Source organism: Dipodomys merriami, unplaced genomic scaffold (assembly GCF_024711535.1).
Source record: "Dipodomys merriami isolate MVZ:Mamm:240054 unplaced genomic scaffold, mDipMer1.0.p SCAF_17, whole genome shotgun sequence".
Lineage (NCBI taxonomy): Eukaryota > Metazoa > Chordata > Mammalia > Rodentia > Heteromyidae > Dipodomys > Dipodomys merriami.
In genome coordinates, this window is record NW_027203048.1 from 4591552 (window position 1) to 4615028 (window position 23477).

The 23477-nt window shown below is 43.0% G+C and overlaps 1 long non-coding RNA gene across 1 annotated transcript; it reads right to left on the minus strand.

The window, feature by feature from the left end:
• Nucleotides 1-1035: 1035 nt before the first annotated feature.
• On the minus strand, nucleotides 1036-22929 carry LOC138829077 (uncharacterized). Its single transcript, XR_011372481.1, has 3 exons — nucleotides 22706-22929; nucleotides 22541-22610; nucleotides 1036-1231 (listed from the first exon to the last, which is right to left on the minus strand). It is a non-coding gene; the product is annotated as an uncharacterized lncRNA (long non-coding RNA).
• Nucleotides 22930-23477: the final 548 nt, after the last annotated feature.

The window sequence follows — 23477 nt, forward strand, 5'->3', positions numbered from 1 at the left end:
ATCCCCAGTCTTCCTGCGCCAGCCCCTCGGCAGGGCCACACAGGGCAGGGGTCAGCAGCCAGCAGAGGCTAGCTCTCCGAGCCTCATGAAGGCCACGTTGAGTGCTATTGGACCATGAAACCATCTTCCAAGAGGTGAGGGATTGTGCATCTGGAAGCGTGAAGACCTCCTCACAGGTTGCCCTTTCTAGGAGTCCAAGGAAGAAAGATTAAAATGTCAACACCTACTGGGAAAGAAATGTCTGGAACATTCAGGAAAATTCCAAGAGCGATGCAGTTGCCCCAAATAGTAGCAGGGCCTGCGGCTTAGGGCCAGATACATACCAGGTCTTGTCCATGCTCTCTTGCAACTAATGTGCTGTGCAAGGAAGTTCATCCCCATTAACTCCCCGTTTTCCCACCTGTTTGATGAAGGGGTGGACTGCAGGTGGGCCATGAGGCAAGACCCCATGAGGAGGTGCCCAGCACAGGACCTGTGTGTCCTTGCCCTTCAGATTTTAGCTTAAACAGCAATTGGGTCATGTATGAACCCCCCTCCCCGCTTTGTTTTAGATCCTCAGCACCATCTTGAGGTTCTGTATGTATGTCAGATCTTTGCACAGAATGGATGCTTTTATCTCATCTCTGTTTTTGTGTGTTGTCTGGCTCTCCTTTCGAGAGGGAGAGCCATTAAGCCTTTGTCAGTATCCAGCAATGCTGGCATACAAGCAACTCAGGAATGAGTTGATGCACAAATAATACTATTTTAAACATTGTGTTACGTAATTTTTTTTTTACTGTGTGAATTTAAGTGTGGTTCCTCCCTGTATTTTCCTTCCCTGCTTCAAGCACTCAGCAGGGCTGGGCTTCTTGGCTTCAGGGGAGTGTCTTGGTTTGGTGAAAAGCCAAAGTTGCCTGCAAGACACTTTCCTTCTTGGATCTTTGCTTCCAAAAATTCAGGCATCTATATGCCTGAAGGCTTTGAGGAGACAGCCCCCAAATGAATGCATACAGAGAGAGGGACAGGGAAAGCAAGAGAGGGTCAGAGAATGAGAGGGAGGAAGAAAGGAGGAGAATGCTCAGGGATTCCCCAGCTAGATCAGAGATACTCCAAGAAGTGTCCAGCGCTCAGAGCAGGTGACTGCATTGGGGTGTCTCCAGGGGAGCTGGGTAGGCCGGGGTGAACAAGCTCTGATGACTGGTGCCTGTAGAGCCTCCAGATGCTCCTTGCGACCCTGGTAAAGGCAAAGACCCTGGAAAGACAGGAGATAAGTGAAGGCTCAGAGGCAGAGCCCAGTTGTCCATCCCATTGACACTATGTAATTACTGAGTGTTTTTGTTTTTGGCCATTCCTGGGGCTTGAACTCCTCAGGGCCTGGGCACTGTCCCTGAGCTTCTTTTGCTCAAGGCTAGCACTCTACCACTTGAGCAACACTGCCACTTCTGGCCTTTTCTGTGTAGTGGCTTCATGCATCCTAGGCAAGCACTCCACCACTAAACCACATTCCCAGCCTGTGAGTATTTTTTTTTCCTGTATGAGATTTCCTGTGTTTGGAGAAAGGTATTTATTGATATGAGCAAAGCCCTTCTTGGTCCCAGATATAGCGGAGACACAGTGTCCATGTTCCCACTAGCATTCTGGGCTGTGGTTTTGTTCAGCTCAGGCTGTCATACCTGTAATGATGGGAGGAGCTTATGTATCGGGATATATTTTGTTTTCTTTGGTGGTACTTGGTTTTGAACTCAGGACCTCAGGCTTGCTAGGCAAGCACTCTATTACTTGAGCCACCCCCATCCCAACCCTCAGGGGTACATTTTCTCAAGCATGAGAATGGCTTTTGTCTTCTATAGCACAACTCAATCTCATACAAAGACCCTCTGTACTGTAGTTGATATCTAGAGCCTGCTAGTTTTCAAAGCTCTCTTCCTTACTCCTGTTATCTCAGAACCTCAGGGAATTGCAAGTCATGAGATACCTGGAAAAACCTAATGCCCTTTTAGGCTCAAGAGCAAAGTTGGAAGTAGCTCCTGCTGCAGGTCATGTGATCCTTTAGTAGAAAGCCAGCACCAGTAGTCTTGAACTTGGGCTTCTGACCCACTCCAAGCAGTATGTTAGTGTTTGCTGAGGGAATAAATGAGGAAGTAACACTAATACAATGAAGCTAATGGCTAGTGGTAGCTGTCACAGTATACTTGTTGGATTGTTATTCTCTGTCTTAGACTGGAGAAGTTCGTCCTAGATGCCTGAAATTCTTGCAGGCTTTGGGATTCTGGGTGGACAGGATACTGAAATGCTTTATATTTCTTGGAGGTCTGTGTTCTAGGTTACCCTTCAAAGCACAACTGGTGACCAATTAGCCTAATATTAAAAAAACAAACAAGGGAGGGATGAATGTTTTGGAAGAGCAGCTGATTTACGGTCTACTAAATGTAGGTTGTGATGGGACATACACTTCTTACCATAGATCAAGATGAATAAAAACAAGTTAGAACTTTCTAGAATCTTTGGGGAATTCCATGTTTCCTGAAAATAGGTGTTGAGATCCGATCAGGCAACATCTTCACTTGTAGAGTAAAAGTGCACAAGCTATTCACAGTGTTCATTTCCTGACACCTTTGGGGCAAGTGAAGGACAATTGGCTGGAAGTTGGAGGCTGAGGTTCAGAGCCTGGGTCTGTTGTGTATTTGCTAGGAGCCCTGGGCACAAATGTTAATGAACCCCTTTTCTGGCCTCAGCTTTCTCTTTCCAGTGGGGTTACCTTGTGTCTGAGTGCACTGCTGCCCTCTGGTGGGAAATCTATGTAACTGGCTGTAGCCACTACTCACTGGTTTATTGATTGGTTCTGTCTGTCTAGATTGTCAGGCCCCCTTGTCAGATGGGACAAAGTGGAGCCTCTCCTGGGTGAGTGTGCAGCCCTCCATGTGCATATTATGAGCTCTTCACAAAGGCCCTTGCCATTTGAATACTGCTTCTTGAGATATATTTCCATATTGCTGGGCCAAAGGGCACAGCAAAGGGCACGGGGACCCACTTTATAGTCAAGGGTTTGATAAAGTCCACCTACTTTGGGACACTTCACTCCAGGTACTCAATACACACCTGACAGGTCTGAGAAGTGTTTTCTGAAGCTGAGAGAGTGGGATGAGATGTGTATAAAATGAGCTTATTTGTCTAGTCACTGTCCCGTTTTTTTTTTTTTTTTCCTTACCTGCACCTAATTGTACTTCTCAGTAGTTTCTGGTGAAATTCCCTTCTGGCTGTAATATAACCTATTTTAAGAAAAGTGATTTTTGCAAAAGAAGTGTTTACTTAAGCAGCATGCTGTGCTGTTCTAAGATAAATGTCTAGCAAATTAAGAAAAGTCTGAATGTTTTCTAGCCTTGTCCTTAAGTTGAGAAAGCATCAGTTGTCTGCATAAATGTGGTCTAAGCTCTCTCAGAGGTTTTGTATTTATGGCTAATGACTCTTCAGATATCTTAAAGCAAGTATCTTGAATTGTTGCATTTACCAGGTGCTTAGTAATTATGTATTTGGATGAATAGATGATGTCCACAATGCACTTTCTAAGTTATAAAGTCACAGTGCATGAAGAGGAGTTTAGGACAAAGCCCATCATCTAGGAAACAAGTTAGGGCATTCAATCAATGGGCTTGAAAGACACATGAAAATATTTGTCAAAACTAGACTTAAACTATTTTCCAAACAATCATTTAGATTTATTAAGCCACTACCCAGGGAGCAGGTAGGGTAGAGGTATGAAGAAAAGTGTTTTATTTTTAAATAGTTTACTTTGCTGCACACTTCAGGAATTCTCATGATGGTTTGGTTGGAGGGTATTACTAGTCAACCACAGCCAAAAAGTGACTAGCAAGCACCTGCTATATAGACAAGGGGCTGAGCTCAAAGCAGACTTCATAGTTTAATAATAATATGGGATTAGTTTTCTTTTAAAAGTTCACATGCTGGAACCATTTTGAATACATATGCATGTGCAAGCGTGCGCACGCGCGCACACACACACACACACACACACACACACACACACACACACACACACACACACACACACACACACACACACACACACACACACACACACACACACACACACACACACCCCACCACCACCACAGAAATATCAATGGAAGTTTGTAGGACAAAGAGGTGGAAAAAATGTTAAGTGAATATTTGAGTTTTTGTCCTCAGCCATGAAGAACATGTTCCCCTTTTATTCTCTTAGTTGGAAATGGTCATTGTTTCCGAAAAGACAAAACAAAACAGGGCTTTAATCCCTCCCAACATCAAGGAATACACCACAAATCAGTTCCATGCTCACAGAACCATGGAGAAGGAATGTTAAAATCTTGCCTATCATTTATTACAGTGTCATTCACATGAATCTGATTATCTGAGTACTAGTGGCTCATGCCTGTAATCCTAGCTATTCGAGAGCGAAAGCATGGGGGATTCTGGTTCAAAGCCAGTCCAGGGAGAAAAGTCTACAAAGTCCATGTCCAGTTAACCAACAAAAAGCCAGGCTTGGAGGCATGGCTCAAGTTGTAGAGCCCTAGCCATGTAAACAAATGAGTAAACATTAGCTCTGGGTTCAAGCCCTGGCACTGGCACAACAACAAAGCTGATTTAAAGGGTTGGGAGAGTAACACTACTCTTCAGATGTTTGGAACAGATGTTTAGAAACTACCATCTATTTGGGGTAAGATTCAGGCACTGTGATTTGGTTTGGTGGAAGCCTGGCGATGGCAGCCACCCTTTTTCTGTGTGTGTGGGCCACAGGAACTGTCGAGAGCCATGTGCCCAGCAGGTAGAACGACCTTTCAAGGAGTGGCTCTTCCCTAGATTGGCTCTCAGAACTCCTCTCAGGTAACCTGACATTCCAGAACTTTCCCTCTGTGCAGTCAGTGTGCAGCTTCCCACCATTGCACTAAATGTGCAATGCACTCATTGCATTAAATGAGTTCCAAGCTAGCAGCAAAGTGACTCCTCTAGCATTTGAGGGTGTGACGGTTAGTTCTGAGCCCCCCTTGCATCTTGGGGAAAAGAGACAGGAGAAGTTGGCTCTGCCTTTTCTTACATTGCTGAGGCTTTGGTGATAGAGAAGCAACCTAACGAGAGAATTTTAATGGACAGTTTGACTACCCAGGATCTTTTCTATGGCTCCTCCTCATGAGGGAATCTTGCCTAGAAAATGTTCTCCTAAGCTGGTCTTGCTCTGTACTCTCAGAGAGAGAGAGAGAGAGAAAGAGAGAGAGAGAGAGAGAGAGAGAGAGAGAGAGAGAGAGAGAGAGAGAGAGAGAGAGAGACAGAGACAGAGACAGAGACAGAGACAGAGACAGAGACAGAGAGAGAGAGACAGACAGAGACAGAGAGAGACAGAGACAGACAGAGACAGAGACAGACAGAGACAGAGAGAGACAGAGAGACACAGAGACACAGAGACATACCGAGAGAGACAGAGGCATACAGAGAGACAGAGAGAGACAGAGACAGAGAGAGACAGGGAGAGACAGAGAGAGAGGAGAGAGACAGAGAGAGACAGAGACAGACAGAGACAGAGAGACAGAGAGACACAGAGACATACAGAGAGAGACAGAGACATACAGAGAGACAGAGAGAGACAGAGACAGAGAGAGACAGGGAGAGACAGAGAGAGAGGAGAGAGACAGAGAGAGAGAGAGATGGGACGTGGGAGGCACCGGGAGGTCCCAATTTGCTAAGTGAGACCACTTCTTTTCCAGCAAAGGGACATAAACAGTGCCCAGAGCTGGTGCAAGGATGCCATTTGGTGGTCTGGGAGTTTCTGATTGCTTTCTCTGTCACAAAGCCTTTGATTTCCACCGGCTCATGTGTACACATGTGGGTATTCCTGGTGGCCTGACCATTGAGCATAATTAAAAGAAATGATTGGCTTTCTCTTGATGCAAACATCTGGTTTTACTTGAAACAAGATGACTTAGCTGTTTCAGAAACATTCTTGTAACCCTGGATTCACATTTTCTTCTTAAAATATATATTTTTTCTATTCAGGCAGCATGTTAATGTAAACACTCCATGTAACTGACAACCGACAGTTTTAGAGGTATGTGGGGCTCCAAGCACCGGAGGAACCGCAAGAATGATTGCATTTTTGATTTGATGGCTAGAAATCTGTTTCAACAGTCACTCTGATTTAAACAATTACTCTGATTTATACTCCAAACGCTGTAATTTGCAGAAAATGTAACCATGTGAGGACATTTTTGTAGAGTAAGTCTTGGCAACTTTGTTTTGTTGTGATGTCATTCCCTTCAGCTTCAAGGAAGCAGGGAGGGGATAGAAGAAGGAAAACAGGGTTCCTCTTTATCCTCTTCCTGACTGCCAGGAAAAATGTTCTTAAGTCTTCCTGGATTACCCTGGTTTGCCCCTCTTAGCACCAACAGGGCTACAAAAGGTGTTACAGGGAGACCAACTTCGCTTGAGGGTCAAAGAATTAGGTCCAAGAGATAAGGTAGCTGATTTGGTTTTTATGCCTTCTATTTCACAATTTGGGCAGGACAGGTGGAATGCTTATTTTTGTACTATGTTCACGCTTCAAAGCCCAGCAGAGTATTAGGTTTAATCCCTTGATTGCTCAGAAAGGAAAATGAAGCTGAATTAGGGAAGGCTGCCAAGGTTTTAGAACAGGTTCTAGAGCAAGCCAGTGTTGGAATCCAGTTCTAGAGAAAGCTAGTGTGAGAGCTGAGGAAAGGATCAAATTGCTGGTTTTGGTTCATTGTAAGCTTGTAGATGTAGACATGTAATCACAAGTTGGTCCCATTTTGTATACAGAGAATGCATATCAACAAAATTATAAGACAAAGTTATAAATAAAAACAGTTAAGTGGTCTGTGCTTTGTGAAGTACACCTGTAGGAGATTAGTGTTTGGGTATTAACCCTAGTGCTGCTGGTTGGAGGGCCAAGGAAGGCATGCAGGGGGCTTCACAGTGAAGAGGTACTGTGCATCTGGTGGTGATGTCATTACCCACCGTGGTGGTGGGATGATTCAGCTCTCTGACTATGTAGTACTAGGCCATCTGTCTCCAACAGAGCGTCAATCACTGAAGAGCCACAAAGAGATAGTTTTATTTAAGGTTCATCTCCTGACATCTTTATATTTCAGTTATTTTTTCTGTAATTCATTCAAGTCTACTTATGGGCTGCCATTGCTGGGTGCCATTTTGAGTTCCAACTCCACCTCTGATTCACTGGGTGACCAACAAGGCAGTTAATTCCCTTTGGCCTCAATATCCTCATCAGTCATCAAGGGAGCAGATCAATAGAAGAAGACTCTTCACCGTTTGAATTTGTGGCCTGTGCGTTTTGTTGGTCTGTTTATCCAAGTGATAGACACTTTCACCCTAGAGTTGGAAGTATTGAGGTCTTCATGTGAGTTGGCCTTTTCAGAGTCTGGGAAGAGGGCACTCAGCCAAAAGCATGCCTCACAGCCCAGTGTGTCTCCTTACACTGTCCGGAGTAACACTCTCTATGTGACATTCCTGTATGCTTCTGAATTACATTGGTCTCTGTGGTCCCTGTAAAATGAAGGGGGAACCTATCAATTACTCAGGTCCTAATGCAGGAGTTGGCACACAGGCAGCACTCAGAAATGTTTGCTAAATAACACTGGATTGCCTATTGGATTAAAATGTCACTGGGTAAATAGGTTTATTGATACTAAACCACACTGACAATGGAAATGATTCCTTATTTTCTTAAAACCAATCTGATATGCTACATGAGACCTTATTCACTGGGTAATGTAGGAAAAATAAAACTAGATTCAATTCAACATTGTAAAACTGATTCCTGTATTCAAACGCTTTACTTACTTAACTATCCTGTCATTCAGTTCCCTTCCCTTCCCCTCTATCTTATAACCTATGGTATTTGGCTATGTATCAGTTAGCTTTTTATTGCTGTTGACAAAATACCTTCAGTGATCAACTTATAAGAAGCAAAGGTTTGTCATGGCTCCTAATGTCAGAGGTTTTAGTCTTAGGGTCACTTGGCCAGGTGGCCTTTAGGCTTGTGACAAAGCAGTTCATTGTGGTGGGTGCCCCTGGCAAAGGAGACTTTTCACCTCATGGCAGCAAGGAAGTGGAGAGAGTAGGAGCAGCATTCCAGTGTCCTCTATCTAATCTAACTTTTTCTCCTAGGTCTTACTTCTTCAGAGGCCATTTAAGATCCGTATTATAAAAGGGGTATGTAAAGAAAGAAGAGCATGTTCTCAGATCTCTGAGCCACTGATGATCCTTTATTCATTTCTTCCATAACTGAATTAGGCACCCCTCTTCATACCACCCCAAAAATATATGCCTTCGCTGGCTAAGGTACAGATCATGTACAGGAAAATACAAAAGAGAAAATATACATATTTTATGTTGTTATTTCTCAAAATAGTGCTCTGTTACAAATGGAAACATACAAAAAGTGTTCATTTGTTATGAAAAATAATACCCCACCCCTCCTTCTCTTCCTCCTTTGGGTGGGAGGATTTGCTTTTGCTGGTTGGCCTGTTTGCTCTGGCCTGGGCAACTGCATGTTGATCATCTGCCTTCTTCCCTGCAGCACAAACATTACCTAAGGTGGTTTCTACATTGATACAAAGGGTTTGACTCCTTGCAAATTAGCAGAGAAAGTTAAAGGTAGATGTGTTAGATTCTCAGAAGCCATTTTAGTCAAGACTCCAATTTTCCAGTGTTAACACAGCCTGTGTTCTCACCCACAGGGTCAGGGTAAGTTGTGTGATTCTTGAGCATGAGTACACACTCATTTTGGTTAGTCTCTGTGCACAGGTCTGATTGTGCAGTTGTATATGCATTATACCCATGCTTATATCCCAGAGGCCAAAGGTAAAAACAGGAAATGCTATTCTGAGTGTCAACCCAGGGAAGGAGGAGAGCATGAGAACAGCATGTTCAATACGCACACCTGGTATTGGCGACATGAACTTCTATCACTTGTTTAGGTGGCCTTTATTTTATAATTTATATGTAAATGATCTAGGTTCAAATCTTGTTTCATTTAGTTTTAGAAAATTATTTTTTATGAGCCTCTATTTCTTGATGGGAAAAACACCATTAATAATTCACTTATGACAGTCACTCAAATACTAAAAGCTCAGTATCCCTCATGATAGGATGCTGTATCCTATCTTCTTTTCTCTGGATAAAAATCATTTGCCTTGCCTGATAGTTCTGGAGGCTTTATTTTCAGGTGGAGGATGTGAGGGAGGAAAACCATAAAGGTTTAGGGGATTTCTGTTTTGTTTTGTCAGTGCTAGGATTTGAGCTCAGGGCCTTGTGCTAGCTAAGCTGGTCTCTACCACTGGAGCCATACCTCTAGCAGATTTTCATTAGTTTTTGAGTAGGGTCTTGCATATACATTCACAGCAGCCTGGACTTCAACCCTCCCTATTTATGCTTTTCATGTAACTGGGTTGACAGGCATATACCACCTGGCATTTATTCACTGAGATGAATCTTGTCAATTTTTTTTTGCCTTGGTTAGTCTTGAGCTGCAATCCCCTCTCTTACTATCTTCTGAGTAGATAGGATTACAGGCATGAGCTACTGTGAGTAGATAATTTGTTTTTTTTCTAGATGAGTCTCATATTTTTTTCTGAGGGCTGGTCTCAGACCCAGACTCACCTACTTCCACCTCCTGAGTAGCAGGGATTATAAACATAAACTACCATGCCTAGCCTGGCTTAGAAGCAAATGGATGGTGTTTCTTTTTGAAACACAGGACACAGTGAGAAAGGGAAATGATACAGGGAATGGTGATATTGGTGGCGGGGGGGAGTCTCAGATAAGCATGTGAGACAGTGATAGAAGGAAGCAGGGAAAGATCATTTTTAAGAAGACTGTCCACGTGTTATGATGGCAATGCCACGTGAGTGTTTCCTCGAGGAACCACAGTGCTCAAAAGAAGAGCCAGAAAACTAAACTTGGCTCAAGTTAGAATCAGTTTGCACTGTTGTTGTAAGGAATGAATATGGATTGAGTGCAATTTCATGTATAAACCATCAGCACAAGAACTGATAAACGTTAAGCACTAAATAAATTACAATGTTTATTTATAAACCCACAATTAGGATATTAATCACTGTCTTGTCTCTCCACAGACCGACTTGAGCCTCGTAAGTGCACATTCTTATTTATCTAGCACTTAATGTTTACCACTTATTTAATGACTTGTTTTTAGTGGTGTGGACTTTCCTTTGGCACCCTTAACCCTGGCTCAGAGCTGCGTGTGCATCTACAATTAACTTTTCAAAATTTCTTAGGGAGCTAGAGAAATGAGGCTCGGCTTTAAAGGATACTAAAAGGAATGGAATGTTTGGACCTTTGGAAGTACCTAGTATAATCAGGAGGTGTATTTAGGATGGGAAGTGCACGTAACAGCTGGGTTCTCACCACACAGCCTGCTAAGAGGTCCCAGGAACCCTTCTTTGAGTGAGATTACCATAACCCCCGGACTTGCTCCATGGTTCAGGGACTATGATTTACTTCTTCACAGTCTGACAGACTTAGATCAACTTAGTCAGCAAAACCTGGTGATATCTCAGGACAAGGCACGATCCAGGCATGGACCACCTGTAGAGAGTGTTTATGTTACCTCAGGGCCTGGAACAGTGCTCTACCCTGCAGAAAAGCTTCTTCTAGAACTTGGCTACTTGCTTGTTACAGCCTCTGGCCTCTGCAGTGTCCATCCTTCTTGCTTAATCCTCCAGGCCCCTCGTGTCCTCTTCTCACAGGGCAGTATTTATCATGTTCTGGTCTCTTGTAACACAGGTCTCCGTCTTTCCTGAAGAGTAGCCTTGTTGAAGGGAAAGAGCGCAGACACAGGTGCCAAAGCCTGGAAGTGAATTCCCCTTCCACTACTTAGCAACTGGATGCCCCTGCCAGTGCCTGAACCTGCTTCATGTCTCAGTTCCATCTGTTGTTCCAACACCAACTCTTTGTTTTCTTATTTTTGAAATGGTCATGGAAGTTATCTCTTGTTATGTATTTGTTCATATGATGATTGTCAAGTTCAGCTGAGGAAGTGTGGGGTTAACCTCTAATGTGCTAGCAAGTGTTCTGTCCCACAAAATGTCTACAAATGCAGAAGAGCGAAGACTTAACACTGCTTGAAATGTAGTGAGAAAAGTATTTGGAACAGATGGAAAAGAAAGTTCTAGATTACATCTTGAGTTGGAGGATAAAAATTGCAGTGTGAAGCCAGGCCTTTCCCCAGAAAGGCCATCTTTTACTTCTTATCTCCACTAAGCTGCTTCTAGGGATGATCTGGTGCCATAAACAGTGTGGAAACATGATCCCTCCTAATATAGACACTTCTTACCAATGGTGCCTCAGTGGATTGAAGTATGTTATGGTCCTGATTCTCTCCAGGAACCCAAGACTTATGGTCAGGTGACCCAGCTACTTTGCTTCTAATTGTGTTAGGGACTTAAACTTCTATGGAAGGATCTGAAGTGTGTTCCTGGGAATCATTGGGTATCATCTCAACCTTGACTCTGTGTGTGTGTGTGTGTGTGTGTGTGTGTGTGTGTGTGTGTGTGTGTGTGTGTGTGTGTGTAAAAGGATATCCCAGTAAGGGAGCTGAGAGAGGAAAACAGACTCATCCAAAGGATAGGCAGAGGAAGATATGTGGGGCTAGAGGGAAAGGGATGCAGCCCACTGTGCTGAGGTAGTGTCTCCAGACTGGCCAGCTCACATGAATATTTGATCCAATTAAGTGGTGAATATGGAGGAGAGGTCTCATATATGAATTACCTAATTGTGTTCTACAGGCTCAGATGTTCCCGACCTTGGCAATTGTGGAGGAGGCTCTGCTTTAGGGAGTCTTGGTTAGTCAAGTTAAAGAATGTAGTGTTCCTGGATAGGACAGGGCTCCCCTCTCTGGGGAGCTAGAGGCTGTTGGGGTATGGTTGGATATCAGCAGCATTTCAGAATTAACAATGACTTTGCTTACACAGTTTCTGATGGTGGAAGCAAGAAGTGTACACATTGAGACGGTCACAAAGACTCAGAGGAGAAGTACAAAGAAAGTGACGCATATGCTGTCACTTTTTTGATTATAAGGACACAGTGTTGTTGCTGTTGTTATTACTATTATTATTAGTTTTGGGGCTTGAAATCAGGGCCTGGGCACTGTCCCTGAGCTTTTATTACTTAAGGCTAGTGCTCTACTACTTTGAGCCACAGCTCCACTTCTGGTTTTCTAGGGGTTATTTGGAGATAAAAGCCTCACAGACTTTCCTGCCCCAGCTGGCTTCAAACCTCGATCCATCTTAGGATCTCAACCTTCCAGAGTAACTAGGCTCACAGGTCTGAGCCACCAGCGGCCATTATTTATGCGACTTACAGTAACAACTATTAATTTAACTGGGTCCTGTGGGTCAGCGATTTGGACTGGGATCTCTTGGGCAGGCTAAGCTTGGCTACTTTTGGTCAGGCTCTCTCACACCTCTATAATCAGTGCTGGATATACAGACGGGTGATGGGTTGAAACAGAATCAGTGGGATGACTTGTCTTGCATCTATGTGGTCCCTCATCCTCCATTAGCTAAGTCTAGACTTTACCATGGTGGTAATAGGGTCCCCAGGGAGAAAACAGAATTGTACAAAGATTTGAGCCCCAGGTTTGGTACTCATATAATGTTGTGGTATCTGCATTCCATTATTCAAACCAAACCACAAGGTCAAGAAATAGATTCCGCCTCTAAATGGGAGAAGCTGCAAAGAATTGTGGCAATTTTTGCAATTGACCACAGGTGTCGTCTGTGCTTTTGCTAGCTTTAAGGATTTGCTTCCAGCCTTTTGAAGTTCATAAAATCATTCATGAAAGGGAAATCTGAGAAGAAAGCTAGTGTTTGAGAGATTACAAAGATTCGTTTTTAATGTCAAGAAATTTTCCAAACACCATAGAATAATTCATGGACTTTTACAATTGGATCTTGGAAAAATTACTTAGTGACCAAACATTACTGTAAGTTTGAGAGTCTTGACATAAATTTGTAACTTTTAATCATACTAGCATTGCTCTTCATTAAGATGTATTTAAAGTTCATATGAAATAAGGCATATTAAGGTATAGGCATTGCTTAATGTGCAAACAGCCCGAAGCACCACCCTTAGTTGCCCTGAGGCACAATAAAGACTCCAGAGCCCTAGCGTGGGGACCTCTGTTCTAGCCTGGTCACTTGCTGGTGTATTTTGCCCACCCTGTCTCTCCTCTGCCTTTAGGGTTTGTGCACTTACACATAGTTGCCCTTCTTGAGAGTCTGAATAAGAAAATATGGTTCTTCTCTGAGTGGGATGCAGAGTTTGGCCTCGCTCCCTGACTTACTCTGCATCTTCCTGTCAAGAAGGTGAGCCAGGTGGGAGCTGTTGTACACAGCCATTGACGTTCTCCCCTTCCCTCCACACTTCAGGTCTCCTCAAAGAAAGTGAAAGCTGAGAAAGGTGTCATAGGAGTGGGGCTGGTGGGCACACCTATAATTCCAGCACTCAGGAGGCTGAGGCAAGAGGAGGGTGAGTTCAAGATCAGCCTTGGAGTATATATCAACACGCTATCTCAAATAAACAAATACCCTCCCTCCAAAGTAGAGAGGTACTGGGGAGGAAACTTTTAGGAGAGTTAAGAATGAACCAGTAGAAGTAACAAGGAAAAGGTGAGTTTCCTAGGCCAGGTACACAACAGAAACCAACCCTCATCACTCTCTTGTATTTCTGTTTCTTCTTCTTTCCCTCAAGTCTCTCCATGCCAGACGTGGTCTCTCAACAAAGTGCAGCCATTCAGGGGACCGTCTTTCCCTGCCTTGCCTATGGATTTCTGCACAGGAAACCTGTAGCTCTGGTACAGGGCATTCTGATGTGTGCACAGAACCCTGCCATCACAGCTTCTCTGGACACTCAGGAAGAGACAGAGGCAGGACACCATGAAGAGGTGGTGAGTACAGCGGGAGTGAGCAGGCATCTTGGCTTGGGGCATTCTCCCTCCTGTCTGGCTGAGTTTCTTTGAGGCTGGACTTCTGTTGTTGTTGTTTTGGTGCACCTCGAAACTTTGTTAGCTTCCAACACACTTCCTTTTGACTTATGTAGTATGAGTAGAGCTTTTACAGGCAAATTGGATTGAGCTCAGAGCCTCCTGCATGGCAGGTAAGTACTCTACCACTTGAGCTATGCCCCAGTTCTTTTGATTTTAGCTTTTTTTTCAGATTGAGTCTCATGCTTTTGTTAGGGCTGGTCTCAGTCCTTGACCCTTTTCCTTCTGCCTTATGAGTATCTTGGATTATAGGCATGTACCAAAGGCATGCTCTGCTATGCCCAGCATTACTGGCAATCTTGGTAGTGGTGATTAAGATACATTAATTCAGCCAGTTAATAAAACATGTCCATCTGATATTTGTCTGTGCTGGGCCTGGGAAGCTATTATGTTTGCCATGAATTCTACTCTTCCAGCTGAAGTCTATATCAGGAGACTGTTAAAGAAACAGATAATTGTAGTGTCACTGAAAAATGTGCATGTGGAAGTTACAGGCTAATGATGAGAAGGGGCCAACATAAGTAAAAGAGGAGATGATAACATGGTTGGATTTTGAAGGATCACTAGAAGTGCAACAGGAGCAATAAGACTAAAAGTGAGAAGTAAAATAGGGTGTTTCCAGGACTAGCAGGTGAGGGATTTTTGCATGGCTCTGGTGTGTAGGGAAGAAGAAGGAAGATGCTAGGTTTCTGAGGACAAAATGGCAGCAGCAATTGTAGCAGTCTGCTCAGAGAGCCTTCCCAGGCTTGCTCCACGGCTCTTAGCTCTTGAATTATGAAGGAATGAGCAGGTGTAGTTTCATTTCTCACAGTCTCAGTGAAGGTATAACATCAAGTGATGTTGTCATCTGACCTGAGGAAAGCCCATCACCAATTTATAAAACAGCATCATTTGAAACATTCTTGACAAATGCTCCCAGCATCTAATTTAAAGAATTCAGTATCACTGGGTGCCAGTGGCTTGTGCCTGTAATCCTAGCTTCTCATGGGGCTGATATTTGAGGATTGCAGTTTGAAATCAGCCCAGGCAAAAAAGTCCTCATGAGACTCTTACATCTAATGAATCTCTCAAAAACTGGAAGTGGTGCTGTGTCTCACAGTGGTAGAGTGCTAGCCTTAAGCAAAAGAGCTCGGGGTCAGTGCCTAGGATCTGAATGCAAGTCTCACGACCAAGAACAACAAGAAAAAAATTTCAGAAAGGTGGGAACAAACTGCTTAATAAATGATTTCTGTCCCAGCCCTTCTCCCTCTGCCATGGAAGATATCTTTCAATTCATAAGCACGGATAATTGTCTGGAAATAACTGTCTGTGCTGAGCTCAGGCACAGCCTGCTGGTATTAGAAAATATATGGGACTTGCTGGCTTACTTACATTTAGAAAACGGGGTCATGGATGTCCTCGGCTAAGAACCACTCTTATCTTGCACCGTGGTGAAGACTCATGGGGAACTGAAGGTGATAAATCCTGTCCAGCCCCCCTCAGAGCCCCACTTCAGATGCCACCTCTAGCAGATGAACTCATGTCAGGGTCAGTAAACTAAAACCACGGAGCAGCCCATAATTCATTTTTCTCTTTCAACTGGAATATCAAAGAAGCTTTTACATTTCCTACAAAAGTGCACTGCAGAGTTCATGTTTCCTCCTGAGGGACGCTTTGGAGGAAAACTCCTCATTTGGAGCCTGATTTAATCCAGGAAGTGCTTGGGAATTAGGCAGTGCCAACAACCACCAGCAAGCTACAACCTTAGTCTGAGTGGCTTTCTGCTGTTACTGATGTACCCAAGTTAGGAGGCCATTCTGCAGCTAGTTACTGGGCAAACATCCCTATACTCATTGTCCCTGCTGCTACCATCACCTGCATTACTATCCCCACTTTTGTAAAACATCATCACTTCAAAATCATTACCACCATGGACTCTGTGAGCTCTCACAGTGGAGCCTGTCCATCCTGGGCATGTTAATTAACATAGAGGGCATCATGTCTACAGGTCTGCAACTTCCCCTTCTATAGAAATAGAAGCAGTCAAGGTTGATTTAGAAACTCCCTGTGATATCGGAATGAGGTTCTAGGATCTGTCTTTGTGGGAGGAGGATGCAATCCAGAGCTACAGATCTCATCTTATAATTAGGAGACATAGCACTATACTACAAACCCTTGAATCCAACAGCTTCTGGTTGGTTGGGGGCATTATGGGTACAGAAATCATTCTTTTGTGGATCAGTAGTGGCATGAGACTCGTTCATTGATAGGACCAATGGGACAGAGGTTTTGAAGTTCAACACTCTTGGAAAATCTAGGATATTGGAATATTGAGAAGAAGACTCTAAGAAGACTCCTGGAAGACTGGTGGATGAAGACCTATGTGTGATTTTCAGCCTTTGGAATAGTGGCAGAATGGAACCTCTCTAATTCATATATTGACACCTAATCCCAAGTTGAGGGTGCTATGGGGTGAGTTTTAGAAGGTGATTAAGTGACAAAGGCTCTGTCCTCAAGAGTGAACAAGTAAGTGCCCTCATAAAAGAGGCCCAATAGAGTGAGGACACACAGAAGGTGCCATCCATGAGGAGAGAGCCCCCACCAGATACTGAACTTACTGGTGCCTAGATCTTGGAATTCTAGCTTCTAGAGCTGTGGGTGATAAATTCCTGTTGTTGATAGAGTACAGTCTAAGGTATGTTGTGGAAGCAGCCCAAATGGACTAAGACACAGATGTCCCAAAGACTGAGCTGCCTCAGAGACTCTCAAGAAACTAAGTGACTCCCTGTATCCTTTTGGAAATAAATCTATTCACCTCATGAAGTTGAGTTGTATACTTAGGGGGGGTGCGCTGTTTGTAGAAGTTCTAAAACAGGCAGATTTTGCTATTCAGGAAACATTTGGCAGTGTCTGGAGGAAATTTTGGCCGTTACTTCTGGGAGGGAAGTCTTGTAAGCCTCAAGTGAATATAGGCCTGGATGCTATTACGTGTTAGAATGCATAGGACAACAGAGACTTATCTAGCCTTGAATGTTTATAGTACCAAGGCTGAGAGAGTCTGCTTTGGGGAAGATCCAGTCAAACTGCATGACTAAGGGTGGAGCTTGATGAAAAGTAAGACCGGGAGGGAGGGGCGGGGGTAAACTGGCTAGTATTATAGCCAGAGTATGTTGGATTATAGTTTGGACTTCCTAGCCTTCATAACTGTGAGCAATAAAATAAACTGATCCAGGAGCCTGGAACAACTGAACTTGACACCAAGTTTTAAAAAACAGAAGGAAACTTAGCCAGAAATAAGCCAAATGAGTTATACCAGAATCCAGATTTGTTCTCGTAAGTGTCTTTCTCTGCATCTATTGCCACAGTGGGGCATCCAGAGGGCATGAGTGTAATCAGCTCCCACCAAATGAAGTATCTATCAGACATGGCCCAAGGTACTGACTGCTGGATGGGGCGTTAGCTTCAATAAAATAATCTTGCTTATTGAAAACATAAGTGTCTACACAAATGGCTTCTGACTCTTCCTTATGGAAAGTTGGCTATTTTCAGGAGCAGGAGGTATGTAGGAGGAGATTTTGGGGATTTGGGGCTGCATGCATGAATGAAATACTGGCTCTGCAGTCTGAGGTCCCAGAGGCCAGAGCCTGGATGAGCACATTTCTCCTGGTGGATATTTTTGGCTTTGCCAGGACTTGGTAGCTCCTGCCTTTCTTTCTAGCCAAATGAACTCACTGAGGGAGCCACAGGCTTGTGTTGCAAAGTGCAAGAGCTTTTTCCAGGCGTGGCCTTAAACTTGATGAGATTGGCAATCACCATCACCCTTTCATATGGTACAAATAGATGCAGGCATTCCTGTCCCCACACTGTAGGGAAGGAACATGTTAGCATGAAGATTATAGGGCAAGGCCAGAGTAGCTCTCCCTTTTCTGTTTCTGACTATACCTGTTGAGTAAGGTTGAGCACAATGGCCCGAGAAGGACTCAAATGATGAGCTCTTTGAGAGCTGGGGCAACTCAGTGTTACTTTGGTTCTGTATTCCTAGTCCTGGTGATGCCTAGTTAATACAGAAGGAACAGATGAATGGATGAGTGAAAGGACAGATGAATATGGATCAATATATTAGCGAAATGGATGAGTGAATGGATGGATGAATATGAATCAATATATTAGTGAAATAGTGAATGGATATATTATGAAACAATCATCACTTTTGCCAGATACTTGATGATCCCCAATAGGTTGTATGATCACTCTCCCCTCTCCCTGGTATGTTCCATTCCAGAGATGTCTCTGAGGGATATGAGAATCGACAAGAAGGATGTTAGATAACTGAAGGACTCTGGTAGGCCACGGTTATATACTATGATTGTTGGTACAGCGGACAGATTTGAAAAAGTAAAAGTCTTGTTAGGGAACTAGAATGCTGTTGGCAGGTACCTCCATGTGTGCTAAGACTGGCCTTGATTGGAGGAGACTGGGATGAGAGGAATATGGAACCTGTTTTTCAGAGGTGTCCATCGAGTTAGGAAATAAGTCACAAATATGGAAAATGTTAAGTAGCTATGCTAAGGTTTGGCTCTTTGATTATAAGAAACAAAAACTACTTAAGCTGAAGCAGTGGGGATGAGCAGCAGGAATAGAATGTTGCTGAACACATAGAGAAAGTTATTGCTGGAACTCTCAGAATGTGGCAAATTATCAGGAGTATCTTGTCATCCTGTATCTCCTTGTCCTGCTCACTGGCATGCCATTTTCATTCCTTTTGGCTTCTCTCAGCTCCAGATTCCCTCTCTGGAATGTCCTCTACCAGGGACCTTTATTTCTGCTTGCTCAGAATTTCAGGTTGTCCTAACATCTAAAGAGACCAAGTGGCCTAAACTCTACTTGACCTCTTTCTTTCTAGTTCCCCCAAACTCTTTTTTCAAATCTTTATTGTAAAGGTGATGAACACAGAGGTTACAATTACATAAGTAAGATAATGAATACATTTCTTTTTAAACACTGTTTTCCTCCTCCCTCATTTTCTCCCACTTACCCCTCCCTACTCCCCTTCCCTCCAAGTTGTATAGTTCATTTCCAAAATCTGTGAAGTATCACTGTTGCATTAGTTTATCCTTTGTACTTTTCTGTGATTCCCTTTCCCTTTCATAGATAGGATAAACTTATATACAAGACAAAGGGCACAGAAAACTAAAACAGAACAAAAGAAGTAACTGCACACAGGACATAATAAGAACCTCTTGTTTCTAATTCTTGGAGTTCATGTTGATACACTTCATTATATATGGTCCTATGCACTTAGCAATTGGGTTATTGATAGTCCCTGGTAAGAATATCATAGACATATTCTAGTTATTACAAATGGGGGAAACCATGCAACCTACTTTTCTTTGGGCCTGGCTTACTTTGCTTAATATTTTTTAAAGGTCTTTCCATTTCCTTATAAAAGGGACAATGTCGTTCATTCTGATGGAATCATAGGACGCCATTGTGTATAGATACCACATCTCCTTGATCCATTCATCTACTGAAGGCATCTGGGTTGGTTTCATATCTTAGCTATGGTAAATAATACTGCAATGAACATGGTTGTGCAGGTAGCTTTAGTATGACCTTTTTTGCAGTCATTTGGGTAAATGCCCAGGAGCTCTATATTTAGTCTTTTGAGGAACTTTCATACTGCTATCCACAGTGGCTGAAAAGTTTGCACATGTTGAAACATCCTTAATAAAGACCCAGAAACACAACAAATCAAAGAAGCATTGGATAAATAGGATTGCATTAAAGTACAAAGCTTCTGCATGGCCAAGGACATAATTAGCAATATCAATAGAAAGCCCACAGACTGGGAATCCTTATCTAGCCATACAACATACAAGGGCTTCATATCTAAAATATACTTAGAGGTCAAAAAATTAAAGCCCCCTAAAACAAATCCCTAAGGAAACAAACACCCCATTAAATGGCCGAAAGAAACAAGAAGAAATACTCAACATCTTTGGCCATAAAAGAAATGAAAATCAGAACATGGATTATCAAGAAATCTAATTATCAAGAAATCTAATAACAACAGATGCTGGTGGGGTTGTGACCAAAAGGGAACAATACTACACTGTTGGTGGGCGTGCAAACTTTTGCACTCCAATTATCTCTTAGTTCAGTTCTGGAGAGAGAAAGAAAAGAAAGAATAAGAAATCATATTGAGTCAGCCTGGGTCATATTACTTTCTCTCACATTCCCTTTACTCAGGCTGATAACTGTGTTGAAACTCTCCCAAAAGGTGTATGAGCAGTGAGGACAGTTCAGGAAAGATAGATGCAACTGATGCTGCAAATGCATGCTGAATGAATGTCAGATGAACCAGGACATATATGGAGGATATCAGGATGTTAGAACTATGAGATGGGGAGAATGGGGAGAGTGGACGTTCACTAGATAAGGAGGCAAAGTTACTTTTAGGGCCACTGAATTTGACATACTTCTGGAACAGAGATGCCACTGAAATTCATGGGAGACCAGAAGCTTTATAGGTATGCTTTCCTCTCCTTGTAAGTTTTCTCTACTACTTATAAAGGTAGACAGGCTTTTAGGATGCAGCAGTGAAAACTCTTCTGAGAGAAGCGGAGTCAAAGGTTACTTGCTATGGGTGGGGATAGAATCAGACCTCATGGTTTCCTCTAATCTTGTCCTAGGAAATGTGTTTGGAATGCAAAGCCAATTTGATTTGAAGCCCCCCAAAAGCCCCCTCTTTGAGATCTTATGAACTTTGGCTGGAAGGTGAGATAATGGTTTGAAAGACCTAGTTTGAAGACCAATTCAGACTGAAGGAGTATCAAGGAAGGAGAGGAAAGGAAAGAAAAAGGAAGGGAAGGAGAGAAAGAGAGAGACATATACACAGAGAATGAATTAGAGGAAAAGATGAAAGGGCAAGTTGTACAATAGTAAAGAACATGGGAGCTAGCTGCAGGGTTCTACAGGAAAAGAAGGAAACATTGGGACTTGGTGCCCAGTGACTATGCAGGATGGGAACCAAGGGTCAAAATCACTGACATTGTTCTTTCTGTTAAGGATCGCTTTTACTATTCAGGGTCTTTCATTGTTCCATATGCATTTTTGGATTGCCTCTTCTATTTCCTTGAAGAATGAGGTTGGAATATTGATAAGTATCGCACTGAATTTGTAGATAGCCTTGGGAAGTATTGCCATTTTCATGATGTTGATCATTCCATTCCAGGAGCATGGGAGGTTTTGCCACTTTCTAAGTTCTGTTTTGATTTCCTTTTTCAGGTTTTTAAAGTTTTCATCATAGAGATCCTTCACTTCCTTGGTTAAGTTAATTCCTAGGTATTTTATTTTTTGTGGGGCTATTACGAATGGAATTGCTTTCCTGATTTCAGCCACGCTTTTCTCATTGTTGGCATACAGAAAAGCCATTGATTTTTGAGGGTTAATTTTATACCCTGTTACTTTGCCAAAGTTTTGAATCATCTTGAGTAATTTGGGAATGGAGTCTGTGGGATTCTTTAAACAAGATCATTCTCTAGTGCTTAGATGGTCACAAGTCCAAAGTAACTGGAAGGTAAGATTTGAATCCATGACTTTCTAAAGACTGCCTGGCAAGAACTTTGTCTTAAATCAAGCCAGCTTAATAACTCTTTTTAGGGTTGAACTGATGCCTGGTGTATGTGTGTGTGTGTATGTGTGTGTGTGTGTGTGTGTGTGTGTGTGTGTGTGTGTGTGTGTGTGTGTGTGTGTATTCCCCTTTGTCTACAGACTCTCCTTTGTCCACAATGACACACTGAGAATCTGTTTATCCTTTGGAAAATCATTCAATTCAGATGACAAGAAAGAGGAGAGCAGATTCTGACAGTTCTTGAGCATTCAGAGCAGAAGCACCTGCAAGGATCCTCACCCCATTTCCTCCTGGCTTGGGCCACCCGGAGATATAGAAGATAGTAGCTGTGGGAAATACGAATCTGTTTGGAGGAGAAAAGTGAGACCTATGACAAATCTCTATGTTATTATCTTATGTTTATATTGAAAGACACCATCATGTGCTGTGCTATTATAAAATTTCTCATCTGCCTGAAAAAGCAGTCTTGATCAGTTGCAGGGACACATTGACAATTGTGTTTTGGCCTTTGCCTGGTATTTCATTCCCCACTTACTTGTCAATAATTAGCCACATACTTATTCAGTTTACTCATGCTAATTGCAACATTCCTGTCTCCTTATCACAGCCATGTCACTTCTGTTCAGTAAGAGCTGGTATTCAAGCTTCACTGCCTTGTTTGGGCAGGTAGAAAACCCACTATGGAACTACAACTCCAGAAATTCTTGGGAGAAGGTCAAAAAGAAGTTCTGATTTGTTGATTGTTTTAGATTTTCTATGGCCCAAATAAAGACTTAAGCCAGGAGCCTCTGGGGATAAAGTGGAAAGAAGGGGGTGGACCGAGACGACAGACTCGAGTTAAACATGGATTCACACACCTGCTTTATGACCTATTAGCTGTGAATCTTCGGGCAATTAGCTTAGCCACTCCATCCTCCAGGTCCTAGGCTGCAAAATAATAATAATAACAATAATAATAATAATAATAATATACAATACCAACCTCAGGGAGAACTGAATTTGAAAATATAGCAAATACTCACCCCCATAGCTGCTACTAGTGTGTACTCCAAACACAGCTTTCTTAGGGTTGGATCCTGATGCTGCATTAGCATTGCCTAATGTTTAGAGTTTGGTGCCAGTACTTCATGGAAGCAGGGAAAGCTGGTTGCCTGCTCTACCTAACATCTGGGAAGACTGTCACGTATTGGAGGTGCCAGCCAAAGAACATTTTCTTTCCAGCCAAGCACGTTGTTTGTTCAGCTACGAAGTGTTGGCCTAGTTATCAGAGACAAACTCACCCCAGCCTTATTTTTTCCTATTTTCATCTCAGGAAGTACAGCTAGAAGAGGAAATGGCCTAGCCTTTTGGGCAGCTCAAGATAAAGATGTTTCCTTTTAGATGGATGCGTGCTTCCTTGCAGTGGCCCGGGGAAAGTTGTAACTGACCATCAACTTACAGTCAGTGTCTCCACTGACCATCTCGACAGCCTCTGGGAGAGGACTGAGGAAAATGCACTGTGCTGCATAGTTTCTTGTAGCAGGAACAAACCAATTAACTAATGGAATGTGGAACATCTAAGGGAACTGCAGGGGCCTTGCAAGGCCAAGAAAAGCAGCAAAATAGGTCCCCACATGAACAGCAACATGCCACTGGTACAAAGTTTGTCCAGAACTGAAGCTCGGTGACTTCATGCTAGCTCTGGGTCATTCAACTGAAAACTTCTTTTCTTTCTAGCATTCCTCTGGGGGGGGCACATACCTCTTTGACAAGTTAAATTTCTATATGGGGGCCAACATCAAGCCCAATGCCTCC